At 38.7% G+C, this 14,165-nt stretch overlaps 1 protein-coding gene across 2 annotated transcripts in view; it reads right to left on the reverse strand.

The window, feature by feature from the left end:
- LOC129777701 (adenylyl cyclase 78C) overlaps positions 1-6,807 on the reverse strand; it is a 180,253-nt gene extending 173,446 nt beyond the window's left edge. Inside the window, exons 1-2 of one of the 2 annotated variants that reach the window (XM_055784136.1) lie at positions 6,730-6,807; positions 5,830-6,343 (exon numbers count right to left, since the gene is read on the reverse strand). The gene's annotated coding sequence lies outside the window, so the exon portion shown is untranslated. Of the gene's footprint in view, positions 1-5,829 lie in introns of both variants that reach the window. The other variant, XR_008743282.1, reaches the window with a different exon arrangement.
- Positions 6,808-14,165: the final 7,358 nt, after the last annotated feature.

Here is a 14,165-nt window from a genome sequence, read left to right on the forward strand (position 1 = left end):
TACAAGAGTACCCAAGCCCCCTGCAAGAGAAAGTACACTAGACTTGTCACTCTGTTCGTCTACTTTATCGTTAGATTGTATGTGGGAAGTAATCCAAGATCCTCACGGTAGCGATCACTTACCAATCCTTGTTTCTATTGCCAATGAGATGTGTCCACAGAAATTGGTCGAAGTTGTATACGATCTTACCCATAATATTAACTGGGAGAAATTTGCTAGTATTATATCAGAGAGCATCAATTCGACTCCTGAACTTCCACCTCTAGAAGAATATGATTTCATTGCTAGTTTGATTTACCACACTGCTATTCAAGCTCAAACGAAACGTTTCCCTGGTGCAAAACTTCGCCGACGCCCTGGTGCTCCTTGGTGGGACAAAGAGTGCTCGGATGCTTATTTCAATAAATCCTCTGCTTTCAAAATTTTTCGCAAAAATGGCTCAATGGAAAATTTTGATAAGTATGAACTTTTGGAGACCAAATTCAAAAATCTTATTGGAGCGAAAAAACGTAGTTATTGGCGACGATATGTCAATGGTTTGTCAAGGGAAACATCTATGAGTACCCTGTGGAACACAGCCAGGTGTTTGCGAAATAAAAACCATACAAACGAAAACAAAGAGTATTCAGACCGATGGATTCTTGATTTTGCCAAAAAAGTATGTCCAGATTTTGTCCCTGCAGAAGACATATCTCGTAATACATCGTCTTCCAATAGTAATAACGAACCATTGTTTTCTATGACTGAATTCTCACTTTCACTTCTTTTGTGCAATAATTCAGCTCCTGGTTCCGATGGAATCAAATTTAATCTTTTGAAGAACCTTCCAAATGTCGCTAAGAAACGTTTATTAAGGTTATTTAATAAGTTTATTGAGCAAAATATTGTCCCTATCGAGTGGAAACAAGTGAGAGTAATAGCCATTCAAAAACCGAATAAGCCAGCTTCCCACCATAACTCATACAGACCAATAGCCATGCTATCTTGCATCCGTAAGTTATTGGAAAAAATGATACTCCGACGTTTAGACGAATGGGTTGAAGAGAAAAACTTTTTATCAGATACGCAGTTCGGTTTCCGCAAGGGCAAAGGGACAAATGATTGTCTTGCGTTACTTGCTTCGGAAATTCAGACGACCTTTGGTAATAAAAAACAGATGGCTTCTGTTTTCTTAGACATTAAAGGGGCGTTTGACTCAGTATCAATAAGAATTTTATCCGATAAACTTCACAACCATGGATTTTCACCAATTTTAAACAACTTTTTGTTTAATCTGTTATCCGAAAAGCACATGCACTTTTCTCATGGAAATTGTGCCGTTACATAGACTAGCTACATAGGTCTCCCTCAAGGTTCTTGCTTAAGTCCTCTTCTGTATAATTTCTATATTAATGATATAGATGATCATCTTGAAGATGGATGTTCTTTGAGGCAACTGGCAGATGATAGTGTTGTATCCATATCAGGTACTAGAACTATTGATTTGCAAAGACCGCTGCAAATTTCCTTAAATAATTTATCTACATGGGCTGTGAATCTAGGTATTGAATTCTCAACTGAGAAAACAGAAATGGTTGTATTTTCTAGGAAGCACCAACCTCCCGAACTTCTGCTTCAATTGTTCAACAAAACCATCGTTCAATCCACAAGCTTCAAATATCTTGGAGTTTGGTTTGATGCTAAATGTACATGGGGAAATCATATTGCGTATCTGAATAAAAAATGTCAACAGAGAACAAATTTTCTCCGGACAGTTACTGGAACATGGTAGGGTGCTCATCCAGAAGACCTAATACGGCTGTACAAAACTACAATTCTGTCAGTCATGGAATATGGTTCGTTTTGTTTCCGTTCGGCAAGTTTTAGCACATCATTAAACTGGAGAGGATAGAGTATCGTTGCTTGCGTTTAGCCTTAGGGTGCATGCAATCAACACACAACATGAGCCTTGAAGTCTTGGCAGATGTTTTCCATTGCAGGTTCGGTTTAATCCGAAGCGAAATCATGAACCCATTAGTAATTGAGAATTGTAAGAAGCTTCTCGAGTTGAACCAACGGTCGAGATCCATGGATCTGTACTCTCATTACATTTCTCAAGAAATAAAACCTTCAGCAGTCAATAATGTAAGCTTTCCGAACTTTTGCAGATCTTCCGTTGATTTCGATCTTTCTATGAAGGACGAAACTCGAGACATTTCAGATCATCTACGATCATCGTTAATCCCTAATATTTTCGCTTCAAAATATAACCATATCAATTCTTCAAGAATGTTTTTCACTGATGGTTCAAGAATCAACGGATCCACTGGTTTTGGTATCTTTAATGAACATTACACTAGCTTTCATAAACTTGAAGACCCTTGTTCAGTGTATGTTGCCGAACTGGCTGCAATATATCATGCAATTAAGACCATTGAGTCCTTACCACCTGATCACTATTTTATTTTCTCGGATAGTCTTAGCATTATACAAGCCATTCAATCCTTGAAACAACAGACGAAAGCATCATATTTTCTTATCGAAATTAGGAACGCATTGAATTCTCTTGTTGATAAAAGTATTCGAATCACTTTCATTTGGATTCCTTCCCATTGCTCTATTCCTGGTAATGAGAAAGCGGATACACTCGCATAGATGAGTAGTATGCAGGGCACAGTTTTTGAAAGACAAATAGCGTATCGGGAATTCTTCTCCATTTCCCGACAGCAGTCACTCACCAGTTGGCAAAACCAATGGAACAGAGATGACCTTGGGAGATTGCTATACTCTATTATCCCCAAAGTTTCAACGAAGGCCTGGTTTAAAGGGTTAGATCTTGACAGAAATTTTATTAGAACTATGTCCAGATTGATGTCCAATCATTCCGCGCTAAATGCGCATCTCTTCCGCATAGGTCTTGCTACTAACAATTTATGAAATTGTGGTCAAGGATATCATGACATCGAGCACGTTGTTTGGTCATGTAATGAATTTTGCAATGAAAGAATTAAACTGGTTGCCGATTTAGAGGCTCAAGGAGTACACTCACGCATGACAGTTCGCAATATCTTAGCTACTCGCGACCCTAATTTTATGTTCCCCATATATGTCTTCCTAAGAAGCGCTAATGTTACTATTTAGGTCACATCTCCTACTCCCACTGTCCATCCCTTCCTTTCCTATTACACAAGCAGAACTTAGTACCCGTTGAGATAAGATCATTACAGGAGCTATTAACATAACAAGGAGACACTCACTACCAAAGGATACCGTTGCTACATCAACTGGCGATGTAGTTGTTACGACCCACCACAGGCACTGTTCAAGACAAGGATAATACCGACGAGGCAACGAAGGAATAAATTATTTTTTTTTTATATATTGCACTGTAGTTTTAGCTAATTAGACTGAAGTTAATAATTATGTAATTATAATATATTCAAATAGTTTTAAAATGTATTGCTTGATGGTGGCTCTTTATCCACTTGAGCCTAATTAAATCAATAAAGGAAAAAAAATGGACCCGATACAGTTTCCATTTCCACCGCACAACGATGGTGTTAACGTTTTCGTTCTGGTGTAGAAGTCGTCGAAGATGCGCCACGCTCCGGAAGGCCTGTCGTCGAAAATTGCGACAAAATCGCTGAATTAACCGAGAAAAACCGGCATAGTAGCAGCCGTAGCATCGGCCAAGAGCTGGGGATAAGTCATCAAACCGTTATTAACCATTTGAAGAAGCTTGGATTCACAAAGAAGCTCGATGTATGGGTGCCACACACGTTGACGCAAAAAAAACATCTTTGACCGTATCGACGCATGTGAATCGCTGCTGAATCGCAACAAAATCGACCCGTTTCTGAAGCGGATGGTGACTGGCGATGAAAAGTGGGTCACTTACGACAACGTGAAGCGCAAACGGTCGTGGTCGAAGCCCACTGAAGCGGCTCAGACGGTGGCCAAGCCCTCATTAACGGCCAGGAAGGTTCTGCTGTGTGTTTGGTGGGATTGTCAAGGAATAATATATTATGAGCTGCTTCCATATGGCCAAACGCTTAATTCGGACCTGTACTGCCAACAACTGGACCGATTGAAGGTATCACTCATGAAGAAGAGGCCATCTTTGATAAACAGAGGCCGCATTGTCTTCCATCAGGACAACTTCTGGCCACACACTTCTTTGGTGACGCGCCAGAAGCTCCGGGAGCTCGGATGGGAGGTTCTTTTGCATCTGCCGTATAGTCCGGACCTTGCACCAAGTGACTACCACCTGTTTTTGTCCATGACGAACGAGCTAGGTAGTCAGAAGTTAGCCACAAAAGAGGCCTGTGAAAATTGGCTATCCGAGTTGTTGCCAATAAGGAAGCGAGCTTCTATAACAGGGGTATTATGAAGTTGGCATCTCGTTGGGAACAAGTCATCGAACAAAACGGCGCATATTTGACTTAAAACAGATGATTGTAACTAATTTTATGAACAAATGAAAATTAAAAAAAAATACCGCAGGACTTTTTTGACAGCCTAATATTAGTATTTCATCGTTGATATATTGGATATTCGCCTAGACTTGTAATCGTGTCGTTGGTGAAATCTTTAGGAAACCGCTTTGTACATTTTCCAGAATCGAAAAGTCACTCATATACACTCGAAAAAAAAAATAGAGGAACAGAGTGCGAGGTCGGAATTTTTGGCATGCTGTAACTTCGTGAAAAATCAGCGCATATCGATGGGATGCCCGTCATTTTTAAGCTACAACTTTCAGGTATAAAAATATTTTACGTACATATTTTATCTTGGTGTGTGATATCGGGAAGAAATGAAAAATCGATGATTTTTCTTTGTCCTTTCAAGAATATTTTGGACTAACACAATTTTTTGCTAACCAACTCAATAGCAAATCCAATTAACCTTATCAACCCGCTTTAATTTGGTTCCAAGAACGTTTCTGTAGGACTTTCTCACAAAGAGATATTTCGGTTTGAATGAAAAATTACCCCTTCGTCTTTGATGATGAATAATTCAATAAACAACCATCGCACCGCAAATCGAACGGCAGTTATGAAACCTCCAATAAATTCCGCGCAAAAACAATTTATTACTTTGACGAAAAAAAAAATTATTTAAATTTCTTGCATCGATTTCAAAACAGTACCAAAAACAGGATTTTATAGTGCTTTACAAAATCCACTGTAATTCTGCAAATATCGCAGTAAGTTCTAATGTTTGCAGGCATTTTTTGGCTTAGTGTATTCCCTTAAACATCTGTGAACGTTTCATATTGACACGTTCACCCGTTTTTTTTCTAGAAGATCTTTCAAAGTTTGGAGTAAATTAGAGGAGCATCTAATCGCAAATCGTATCAGAAGTACAAAGTCCTACGCGACTCTCAAAATGAACGATTCGTAGCTACAAAATGATGCGCGTCCCATCGATATGCGTTAATTTTTCACGGAGTTACAGCATGTCCGAAATCACATAAAATGCCCGACTACGCACTCTGTTCCTCTAAGTTTTTTTGTCGAGTGTATAAAATATAAAATACTATAGGTTTAAAACTCGATCGACTCGATCGACTTTTGCATTTTGAAATCATTATTACTCGATGTTGTTTGAATACTTAGAATTTACATAATTATTTTTCTAGAAATTTCATTGCATTCCCGCCAAAACTTTATCCATAATATAAAGGTATTTCAAGAACCACAAAAAAAAAGAAATGTGTTTTGAATAGTGTATAATTTTGGTATGTAAATATTAATCCACCCCATCCATTCAAGACTAAAAAAGTATTTCGCCACGATGTTTGCTCATGTGCTCCACAAATTAAAAGGTTCAATTCTGACTTATACTTACAATTTATTCACTCCGTAAGCTAGCAGATGTGCATCAGAGCTTCGAGTGGTTTGATGGTTTAATATTCAGTTTGATGAGATAGAAATGTATCCTTTGAAGCTGCACTGCTACTCTTGACCGTAACATTCAACACTTGGCCGTCGAATCGTCCACAGTGCAACCATAGAGCTGCCACTATTTCCATCCATCCCGCGAAAACGACCTTACTTTTTCATGCGCTTCCTGCCTTTTCCAAACAACACTATTTATACTTTTCCACAAATGAGAACATTTGGCACCCACGCGGAGAGAATAATTAGATTCCAACATCAAATGTAAATATGGCACTTTTTCTTCCTGCAATTACTTCTCACTGCTTCCAGGATTGCTATTTGTGCTATTTTTGGTCAACTCACATCACTTTAATGAAGCATTCAACACATTTCGTTCGCCAGAATGATTCCAAGTTTGACCGTTACTACACAATTTTCAACGTTTCACTTATCATCTTTTTATGTATTTTCTCCCTCCCTGCCTATGATTTACGACACATGAAATGGAATCACTTGTTATTTAAATAAATATTATTGCACAAGTACAAGTTAATCTTCACCATGTCGTCCGAATGAAGCATCTGCGGTTCTTCAGCCTTGACCCGAAGCCTCTTTCAACCATTGACATGCTTTACATGCTTTATCTTTGCGGCGAAATTTCCCGCGCATACATTCCCGACACTACCGATACACTAGAGCGTGAAAAGCCGTGTCCGTGGAGAAATCTGCGTGCTCTTGAAACCTCTAAAAATCAGCGGCAGTAGAGAATGTACTTGAATATCACACGAAGCGAATTAGATAACAAACCCAAACATGAGTTTCTGGTCTGTGGCACAACTCTTTCAAACCACTTGAACCATCTGCTCACCAAACTGCCAGACACCTCTGCTCCTGCCTGTTGTGTGTCCTCTGCCGGAAGCCAAAACACGACCAAACACCGCACGAGCCAAACGCAAACTAAACTCCACCGGCCGAAGCGAGCGTTGGCTGAGGCCAAATCGAACAGTAACAACAACATCAGCAGCAACAAAACGGGGGTTTCCGTTGGCCACCCTCTCTGCCCGGTGCATATTTGCTCGTTTAGGGAGAAAATTGCATTTCTCCACCTACGGTGCGGTCGCCGCCGGTTACAACTTTAGCCGCGAAAACAGAGATATGCCACCCCGCTGAGGAGTGAGAGAAAATGCGGAAAATCAGCTGCCGGTAAAACACGTGTGCTGCGAGAAAATTGCAAACTTTGTAAGAGAGAGGGTGAATTTATTTCCGGAGAGATGTAAACAGAGCACATGTTGAACGACTGGAGTCAAATCGCTATGAACGACAGCACAAGCTATTTCATTGCATACAATCAACAGCTGTATACGACGGAAAGTTGTATGAGATTAACCTATGCAATGTGGGTTGTATACAGGCTTGTACCAATGATCGGAGAGAGTGATACCGTATAGTGGGGCTTTTTCGACGCTTCAACATCTCAAAGATTTCTAACAATAGTACTTTTTGGAATTACAGGGGAACTTCGATATAACGTACCCTCGTTATAACGTCTCTGGATATAACTTACATTTTACCTCGATATAACGTACACATTTCCAAAGTGCAAAGGATTTTTTTTAATATATTTTGACGTAGGACTACGTCTAACCGGAAGATATAGGGGGTGAAATGGAAATCTAGGCACTGAACAAGTAGGAAAAAATGCAAGATTTGGAACGCTTATAACTAGAGCATTTCTCAATAGATCGCAAAGATTTTTGCATCAATTGATAGGAAATATATCTACGCATCTATCATAACGAATAACATTTCATTTTTCATGAGATAAATAATTGAATAATTGTGAAATATCAAGCATTGTCAAAATGCCCTATGTGCCCATTTTTGATTGGTCCATTTTGTGTTCCTCAATTCGTACCGACCAAAACGGGCAACCAGAGCAGCAGCGAAATAGAATGAAGAAAGGAAAAAGAAAAAAATGAACGAAACATTGGTCGCAGTCTCACACATGCGTAATTCTTGAGCCAGCCAGTCAGCTTAAAAATCCCCGCTCCGCTACCGTAACGATCATTCTCATTCAAACCGTATACCACACCGGTTCGCATCACAACACATCAACAAACCAACCCAAGCAGCCATGTCTGGACATGGTAAAGGAGGAAAAGTGAAGGGAAAGGCAAAATCCCGCTCGAACCGTGTTGATCTGGAGTTCCCCGGAAGTTTGGAAGGAGTTTGGAGTTTGGAAGTTGTTCTGAGCTTATTGATAGTTGGGGACTTTCCTGATTATTCAATTTTCACCAATTCTTAAATTGTTTCCAGATTTAAAGTAATTTACAATTAGTTCGACATTTAGCTAATTGGACGGACATGTAATGCGACTTATTTAGTTGGACATTTTTGTAAACATAAGTTCGGGGTCCAAATTATGACCCCACATTGAAAGTCGACACTGTACCACTGTCATCGCAAATGTTCAATTACAGGTTAAAATCGCCTCCAATGCGACACTGAGTGGCGCTGCGGCACGTCGCATTGAATGTAATTTACTGTACAACATGTCACAAAGCTGGATGGGAAGAAATTTTCCAACTGTGAAAGCTGTGGCGAGTGGCAACAAATCGCTAAACAGGAAGGTTTAGCCGAACAAGATGGAGATATCGAGTGATAACAAAACAATAAACTCTTTAGATTGAAGATAATTTTGTGATCCTGAAAAGGACCCTTTTTAGCCTGCATGTGAATCCAACGAGCGAACAAATCGTAATGAATGTATTTTTTGCCATCGCTCCCTTTTAACGCTCATTCGTTCGTCTCGTTGGACTCGCCCCTCTGGCTGAATCTGCCGATTTGTCTCTATCCTGTGAGTGTGTACCGCTAGAGTATAAAACACGCGGACCCCAAAAAAATATCTTATTTTCTTTCAAACCGTAAACCCGTGTACGGCATCGGCATCGTGGACGTAACAAAGGAGGACAAGTTAAGGGAAAGGCAAAGTCCCACTCGAACCGTGCAGGTGTGCAGTTCCCTGTTGGTCGCATTCACTGATTGCTCCGCAAGGGTAACTAGGCCGAACGGATTGGTGCCGGAGCACCAGTATACCTAACAGCGATTATAGAGTTTCGGCCGTCGGAGTGCTCGAGTTGGCTTGCAAAGCTGCTCACGACAATCAGAAAACCCGCATCAAGAACAGAGCAGCTTCGGTTCGGCGCTCATCAAGGCAACAATTAGTTTCAGTGAGTGGCAAAGTGTTTCTCCGGCACGTCGCATTAAATGTAATTTACTGAACAACATGTCACAAGCTGGATGGGAAGAAATTTTCCAACTGTAAAAGCTGTGGCGAGTGGCAAACGCAATAGCTAAACAGGAAGGTTTAACCGAACAAGATGAGAATATCGAGTGATAACAAAAACACAACACCAAAGGTTCTTTTCAGAACCATCAACATATTCATAAAGAGTAAACAGTAAACTAATCCATTTTTCAGGTAGATAGGTAGGTATTCACGTAGGAGAAGAAAATAAAACAATATATTTAAAATATATATTTAACAAAAGCTGTCCCCTTTGTATAGTCCTACGTCACTCCGGTTATGTCCCCGACATTACCCACCCGTCTTTTTTTTTTCGGAAAGAACAATAAATTATCTGTATTGTGATGCTAAAACATGTTTTGCACCTTGAATCAATCCGGAAATATAGCTGGTTTTGTGATTCCGGATTCTAAATTTAAACAACAGTACGAAGGGAAACATCATTAGAAAAGCTGGCTATATCCTCTAATAGAACTCATTCATTAACTTCACTACAACAGCTACACAATGATGAATTATAGACTACGTTTGTGAGTTGTTTATTATGCTTCGATACAACGTACAATTTTGCAAGTGAAATGTACATTGTATCGAAGTTACTCTATAAACATATATATAAATATATATATATATATGAAACAATTTCCGAATTCAATTGAATTCAACTTATTTACTTTGTAAGTAAAGAATTTGAACAATCCCCATGCTAGGTCAATTCATGCATTGTGATAGATTACGTTCTTCGTCACAAGTAAATTTAGTGTATAAGTCTGACCGTACGTTATCCATTTACGTACGGCATGTACCTTGGTCATTTTATGATGAAAAAACAAACTGTGGATAATGGAAATCCGATGTGCCCCACGATTTTATTTTAGTCTCATCATTGCCCAAGATTAATGAAGGAAGGGATGTGATAACTGCTAACTGCTACTTGCATAATTATTTTCTAGCTTTTAGTACATTAAACCGTTTAACTTAAAAAGTTTTTTTTCCTTTTTTGAATTTTCTAGTTTTCAGTACATTATCTGTATGATTAGAATACACTGGAGTCGCTTTTTACGCGGGGGATACGTGCCGCGTAAAAACAAATCGCGTAAATTCCAAAATCCGCGTAAAAATAAACTGGGTAATATTCAAAATCCGTGTAAAAATCTAACAAACAGTGATTTAGTAGTTTAAAATGCAACCCATACTCTAACAATTGATTACCTCATTTTTTTTTGCATGCCACAATCATGCTATCTGTATCTTCTTTTAAATCTCAGCTACTAATCAGTGATACAATACAAACTTATTTCGTGAAATGTCACATCAATTAGCATATTGTATTTTTACGCGGTTAATGCGAGCCGCATTAAAAAACCGCGTAAATTTCGAAATCTGCGTAAAAAAAACCGCGTAAATTCCGAAATCCACGTAAATTCCGAAATCCGCGTAAATTTTGAAAACCGCGTGAAAAAATCCGCGTAAAATAAAACCGTGTATAAAAAAACCGCGTAAAAAACGACTTCATTGTACTTCTCTAGAATAAAACCATTCAACCTTTTTTTATTTTTATTTCTTACCTAATTTTATTCGGAATATTTTGATAATACAGGTCGGACTCGATTATATACAGACTCGATTATATGTGATTCACCAAAAATCAATTATATCGATATTGCAGCCAAATTGAGATAGATAGAAATTGGGTGTCAAAGAACAAATTGTAGAGTGGTTAGAGAGCTTCAATTTGATTGATAGAAACAATCCAGGATGACATTAATAATAATACATTAACAATTACTAACTTTTAAGTATTTCACTTCCAAAATGTTACTAAAATCCATTTATTTAGATGTTCCACTATATCCTGTATCAAATTTTCTCATCTTTCAAATGAAAGCAACAGAATCGTCTTCCGTAGCGTACTTTGTAATGTAGAGCCAGTTCGAGGCAACAGAGTCCGAAACAAAAAAAAAGTTCTATAGCTCTGTCATTGTTGAGATTCGAACATATGCGTGGAAGGATTTTTTCCATCAAATATGATCGTCTATCACCCTCTGAGAGAATCTGGATAATTTTTTTCTATGTGAGAAAGGTATTTTCTGACTTTAAGGGGATGAATCAAAAATCAAATTCCTCTTTCCTGTTAATCCATATCGAATAAGTTGATTCAAGTACAATAATTTCATGTTACACTTTCAGGCCTGCACTCTTTTCTGGTTTGGAAGAACAAACTAATTCTCAAACAAATAAGAAAAAGTTTAACAGAACACGTGTACACCTTATTAGCGAATGCCTAATAACAATGAGATTTATATTCTTCGAAGGTGTTGCAGATCACTCATTCCTTCATAAAACGATGTTTCTATGCATAATCTTTCGGAAAAACACCAAAAAATATTGTTTGTTCCCAGTATATAAAAAAAAAACCATCAAGTTCAATTGTTGAAATTCTAGGCATAACAGTCCCACCATGAATTTTTAAACCCGTAAGCAAGCTTGATTGATTCAGTGAGGGAATGTCATCACATTTCATTAAACAATAGTATAGTGCTTATAAAAAACCCGGTGTATTGCTAAATTGAAATGCTTAAAGCTTTTGGTAGACAAATATGCGAGAAAACTTTGATTGCTTTTTTCTCAGTTGCTGATTTTGGAACATGGGACAACTATACGTAGAACGGCAGAACAGGCATACAAACATACATACAAACAGGTCAAGTTCAATGAAAACGTTTAAAAAAGTAATTGCCTATTTTGTTACAGCGGCCATCTTGGATTTGAATTTTGCTAAATAGCTATGATCTACTGGCCAAGCCCCTTCACTTGATACTCATTTTGATAGGGTTTGTTTTGAGAAAATATGTAATCCTCCATTTTGTGGTGGCAGACATCTTGTAATTGCATTTTTTCTATGAATAACTGTGTTCTACTAGTCAAGCCCTTTCATTTTTAGAATTAAGGAAAAATGTTTATATATACTTGTAACAATACAGTGATGAGTTTGGCTCCTTTAAACCTATGTAACTGAGCCTTTCAAAATAAACGATTAAAAAAAAAGCCAGTTTCATTCGATACCCATATTGATTGGGTTTTGGAAAATATATATATATATATATATATATATATATATATATATATATATATATATATATATATATATATATATATATATATATATATATATATATATATATCACCATTTTGTTGATTGGACATGAGTCGGGAGAAGGTGCGAATAAAGTCCCGACTCAAGTCCAGACTTTTGAACCATGGTTTGAGGCTTACCTTAGGGATAATCGAGTGAAGCCACCGGCCCAATTCATCTTCGTTCCACTTACGTTGCCAGTTAGCGATGGTATTTTTACGAACTAAAGAATAAAATTCATTGAAAGCGATTTGACGCTGATGAATGTCGCCTTCAATCGCACCCACCTTTGCTAATGAGTCAGCCCTCTCATTACCCGGAATAGAGCAATGTGAAGGGACCCATACCAAAGTGATGACATAAAAGCGTCTGGATGTAGCACTCAAAATTTCTCGTATCTCTCGAGGAAGTACGGCGAGTGCTTTTCCGGCCCCACTGAACGGATAGCTTCGACAGAGCTAAGACTATCCGTTACAGTGTGATAGTGTTCAACAGGTCGTGAGGCGACGCTGTCCAGTGCCCAATGAATTGCTGCCAATTCAGCAATATACACTGAGCAAGGAAACTGAAGACTGTGGGAGGTGCTGAAAATTTCGTTGAACACTCCAAATCCTGTGGACTCATTCATAGAGGGCCCATCAGTAAAGTACATATTATCACAATTGATACGCCCATACTTTGCATTGAAGATCGTAGGAACGATCCCCAATCGATGATAATCTGGAATTCCATGGATTTTCTCCTTCAAGAACAGATCAAAATGTACAGAGGAATAGATGTAGTCAGGAAAACAAACACGGTTGGGAATATACGGATCAACCTGCATGGAGATGAATTCATGATATGAAGTCATGAATCCAGAATGAAAATTTAGCCCGAACAGCTGCTCAAAATTTCCGATCACCAATGGGTTCATAACCTTACACCGGCTGAGTAACCGAAGAGATAATAAATTGAAGCGATCTTTTAGTGGGAGTACGCCCGCCAAAATCTCGAGACTCATGGTATGCGTTGAGGGCATACATACATGAATTCGCTCGAGTTTAATGAGGTGTGTTTTGGCAGCTGATTGAAAACAGAAACGGCCATAGTCCATCACTGAGAGAAGAGTTGTTCGATACAACATTATAAGATCTACTGGATGGGCTCCCCACCAGGTGCCGGTAATTGTACGGAGAAAGTTTATTCTTTGTTGGCATTTTTTACTCAGATACCTAATATGGGCCCCCCAAGTACATTTGGAGTCGAACCAGACCCCAAGATACTTGAATGACATAGCATGAGTGATCGGTTTACCCAAAAGTTGAAGCTTTGGTTTTGCTGGTCTACGCTTCCTAGAAAAAACCACTATCTCTGTTATCTCCGTGTAGAATTCGATCCCTAGCCCAATGGCCCAGGTTGAAAAATTGTTCAAAGTATCTTGTAAGGGTTCTTGCAGGTCGGATTCGTTTGATCCTACGACAGACACCACTCCATCATCTGCAAGTTGTCTTAGGTTGCAATTTTGTATAGGGCAATTATCAATATCACTTACATAGGAGATGTACAAAAGGGGGCTTAAACATGAGCTCTGGGGGAGTCCCATGTAGGAGATCCGACTTACTCTCGAATCCTCATGAGAAAAATTCAAATGTTTCTCACAAAGCAAGTTATATAACATATTATTCAATAGAGGCGGCAAACCCCGAGAATGGAGTTTGTCTGACAGGACCTCTATTGAAACTGAATCAAAGGCCCCCTTTATGTCCAAGAATACTGAAGCCATCTGTTTTTTTTCGGCGTAAGCCATTTGAATTTCTGAAGAAAGCAACGCAAGACAATCATTCGTCCCATTGCCCCTGCGAAACCCATATTGTGTATC

Source organism: Toxorhynchites rutilus, chromosome 3, assembly GCF_029784135.1.
Source record: "Toxorhynchites rutilus septentrionalis strain SRP chromosome 3, ASM2978413v1, whole genome shotgun sequence".
NCBI classification, from domain to species: domain Eukaryota; kingdom Metazoa; phylum Arthropoda; class Insecta; order Diptera; family Culicidae; genus Toxorhynchites; species Toxorhynchites rutilus.